The sequence below is a fragment of the Lycium barbarum genome, chromosome 10 (genome assembly GCF_019175385.1).
Source record: "Lycium barbarum isolate Lr01 chromosome 10, ASM1917538v2, whole genome shotgun sequence".
In the NCBI taxonomy this organism is placed as follows: Eukaryota; Viridiplantae; Streptophyta; class Magnoliopsida; order Solanales; family Solanaceae; genus Lycium; species Lycium barbarum.
Window position 1 is genome coordinate 61,200,314 of NC_083346.1, and position 4,366 is coordinate 61,204,679.

A 4,366-nucleotide genomic window follows, 5' to 3' on the forward strand; every position below is an offset into this window, starting at 1 on the left:
TCGCTCTTTCACTTCCGTATCCAAGGACAAAACAGTGGGATCATTAATACTAATCCCTGCATTACCCGAATCAATTACATGTACTCCAAGATTAGCTAGCTGGTGAAGCTCATGAGTCATCTCTTTCTTTTCCGGAGGGACTTCGCATAAGCTGCCCATTGATCGGCGGCTAAGCGCATCGGCTACTACATTTGCCTTTCCGGGATGGTACAAAATGTTCACATCATAATCTTTTAACAATTCTAACCACCGCCTCTGTCGCAAATTTAACTCCTTCTGCTTGAAAATGTACTGAAGACTCTTGTGATCTGTATAAATATCGACATGCACTCCATACAAGTAATGTCTCCACATTTTCAGTGCATGAATAATCGCAGCCAATTCGAGATCATGAGTTGGATAGTTCTTTTCATGTTTCCACAGCTGTCTCGAAGCATATGCAATAACTCTACCGTGCTGCATTAACACGCATCCTAACCCAACACCAGAAGCATCACAATATACGACATAACCATCTGGCCCTTCTAGGAGTGTCAAGACTGGAGCTGAGGTTAATCTGTCCTTCAACTCTTGGAAACTACTCTCACACGCATCATTCCATTGAAATTTAACTGACTTCTGGGTTAGCTTCGTCAATGGGGCTGAAATGGAGGAAAATCCCTCCACGAACCTTCTATAATAACCTGCCAATCCCAGAAAACTACGGACTTCTATAGGCGTCGTAGGCCTTGGCCAAGTCTTCACAGCTTCAATTTTCTGAGTGTCGACTCAAATGCCATCATCTGAAATAATATGGCCCAGAAATGTCACAGAATTCAGCGAAAACTCGCACTTTGAAAATTTTGCATACAATTCTCGGGTTTGAAGAATTCCAAGGACAATACGCAAAAGATCTGCGTGTTCTGATTCTGTGCGAGAATACACCAAAATATCATCAATAAATACTATCACAAATAGATCAAAGAGAGGCCTGAATACATTATTCATCAAATTCATGAACACTGCCGGAGCATTAGTGTTATATCCCGTATTTTTGGACTAGAAAATTTAATTGTTCAACAGGAGGAAATTTACCCGAGCCCAGAAAATTCGATCATATTCAAGGATGAAAATTAAGAACTCAGTGTATACAAGGAATGAAGTCCCAAAATTAATTAAGACGAAAAAGTGTGACGACGATGATCGAAAATAATATTTTATGTGTGGCAAATGAGGCTATGGACTAGTGCTATATTACATGAGCATGATAATGAGTGTATGGAGTGTGTTAAAAATGATTACTATTTTAAGTGAATTGAGATCAAGAAATTAATTATGTAAATAATTGGAGCAATGTTGGATTTTGGTGGGAGATTAATGAATTAATTAAGCAATTGTGGATAATTATTCTAGTGGTCTGCCATGTGGAATTAGTTGTAGGTAACAAATAACAATCCACGTGACATCTTTATATGAAGCTAGTAAGTGACTAATGTGCATTAAGTGACCTGTGTGTGACACCTAGATAAAATATCAATGGTGACTAATTGATCGAATGAGTCCACGTATTTCTTTAGTGATTCAAGCAGACCACGTATTCCAGCTTGTTCATTTCTCACTTGGAATTGATTTAGTAACTTTTGGGATTTATTTTGGAAGCAAAATAAAGGTACAACAACGTGTTTTTCTTTGAAGTTCATTTATGAAGTTCATTTTTGCTTTGAAGTTCAGCAACCATTTGATTTAACCGTGGGAAACAATTCATTTGATGGAAGCAAATGCAGCAGCCTCACATCCTATTTCAATTAAGTTATCGTAGTCTCTTGGTTGTAGTAAGCTCATGATAGAACGGACTAGGTACAGTGGTTCAAGACTAAGGTGGAAGAAGATTAAATCTTGGCACATAAGGTAAGAAATCCTCTCTCCTAGATATATTTGAGTTATCCGAGTCGTATCTACGTTGCTAGATAAAAAAATTACGAAAACTATATCGGAAATCGGATAAATTGTTATTGTTATCATGTGGGCTGTTTGGTGGTTGTTATAAATTGTTTGGTGTGCTGGAATATCGTGGGATTGGCTGTAATTGTTGTTGTTGTGTTTGTTGTTATACTATGTATATACGAAAATAAAGAAGTGTATACAAGCATTGGTATACGAATGTATATTGGGCTGTTTTGGAAGTAATTTAAGAATGGATTTAATTTTAGTTTGATATGAAATTATTGGTATTGTTGTTGTTGGTATAATGATTGATATTTTGGCTAAGTTGGAATCACGAGGATTATTATGTTTTTAGGGAAGATGTTGCCCGAATATCGTTGGATTTCTAAGTAATTAAGGATTGATTTGAAAGAGTATCCTAATTTAATTATTGGCATATTTGGTATTATTTGTAGATTATATGAGATTAGTTAGACGTGGGCCGAATTCTATAGAGTTATGAAGTAAGTTATTTTCCGTTTCCATGGAATTTATGTGATGACGTTGTTGAAGTCCTTGTTTGTGATTTAGACATGATATGAAGTTTGGTTAGAACGAATTATACAGGGGATTCATTAAATAATTTGTTAAGATTGAGTTTAAAGCTAATTCCTACGGACTGATTTGAGCATATCGCTTGGGGATATAGACTTGCAGGTTCAAGAAATGAGACATGGGATGAGTAAGTAAGCGACGAGGTATGTAAAGTTATCCCTTTCTTTCTTTTTGGCATGATCCTTATCATATGAACGAACACAGCGAGCAAGCAAGTTCCAAAGACTCTATTCTTAGAGAGTGTAGAGATATTTGTATCGTTGGCCTCCTATGTTTTCTGTCCATAACTCCCAGAGACTTTTCATATTAGCTTCTTATGTCACCAGAGGGGCTCAGAGTATCCTTTTCCGAGTTTTACATGCATTTGTATATATTATATTATATATATGGATCGGGCCGTACGTTCCTCGGCACTAACATATTATATTTATGGATCGGGCCGTACGTTCCTCGGCACTAACATATTATATTATATATGGATCGGGCCGTACGTTCCTCGACACTAACATATTATATTATATATATGGATCGGGTCGTACGTTCCTCGACACTAACATATTACATTATATATGGATCGGGTTGTACGTTCCACAGCGCTATCAGTTATATTATAATCTATGCCTATCATACGCCGTAGAGTCAGTTTCTGTCATATAGAGTTATGCAGATATTCTCAGATGTTAGCCACAGATACATTCTATTATTGAGGCTGGTTTTCATGATTCATCTGTACTTGATGTTCTTATGCTTTATATACTCAGTACATATTCCGTACTGACCCCCTTTCTTCGGGGGGCTGCGTTTCATGCCCGCAGGTACAGACGCTCGATTCGGTGATCCCCCAGCTTAGGATTTCCAGTCAGCTGTCTTGGAGAGCTCCGTTGTTCCGGAGCCTAGACTTTTGGTACAGATCTTCTGATATATTTATACATGGTTGTCCAGGGGTACGACGGGGCCTTGTCCCGTCATATTACGCTGCTAGTACTCTTAGAGGTCTGTAGACATATGTATGGGTTGTGTATAAGTTCTGTTAAGCTGTGTCTATACGATGTGCTATGATATGATGTTCGTCTGTGGTAGCAGCCTTGTCGGCTTGCATATGATATTGATATGTAGTGGCAGCCTTGTCGACTTGCGTATCATTTTATGATTTAGTTAGTTGTGACTCCTCAGGTGACAGTGTATCTGAATATATATATACGTGACGACGTTATGAACCTTGGAGTTCTTTTGCAAGTTTCTATATTGTTCTTAGATTCAGTTTGACTATATCCAACAGGTACGCATATGAGTGTCCAGGTCGGACACTAGTCATGGCCCACGGGGTTGGGTCGTGACAGAAGTGGTATCAGAGCAGTTCATCCTCGGAATGCCTTTAGACCGTGTCTAGTAGAGTCTTGTTTATCGGTGTGTTGTTCACCACATCTATAAACAGGAAGCTACAAGACATTTAGGATGTTATCTTTCCTTCTTACTCTAGATCGTGCGATAGAGCCAACAGATAGGAAATGATATCCTTTATATACTAACCTTTGATTTTAGCAGGAGAGTGGTGTCGACAAGAGAAGATAAATAATGCTACTGGGAGTTACAGAGGTAAGATATTTCATTGAGGTTACGTTATGAGAATTTGTATATATAGAATGGCGATCGGTCATCATCAAGGTTAGTAATTGTAAACATAGTAAGAAAATGGATTGTATGTATATACATTGATGATAAGTTCAGTTTCAAGGTGTGAACAGAAGGAAACTGTAAAAAGATAAGTAACAGTAAGTAGGGTATGTTAGATATGGTATGAACGTTGCAGGTATGATTGAGACCTGCAGTTAAAGGTTGAAAGGGGAAG

General features: G+C 37.9%; 1 long non-coding RNA gene across 1 annotated transcript; it reads left to right on the forward strand.

Annotated features, from left to right (window-relative positions):
- Positions 1-1,611: 1,611 nt before the first annotated feature.
- On the forward strand, positions 1,612-3,594 carry LOC132616212 (uncharacterized). Its single transcript, XR_009573047.1, has 3 exons — positions 1,612-1,887; positions 2,612-2,660; positions 3,333-3,594. It is a non-coding gene; the product is annotated as an uncharacterized LOC132616212 (long non-coding RNA).
- The last annotated feature ends 772 nt before the right edge of the window (positions 3,595-4,366 follow it).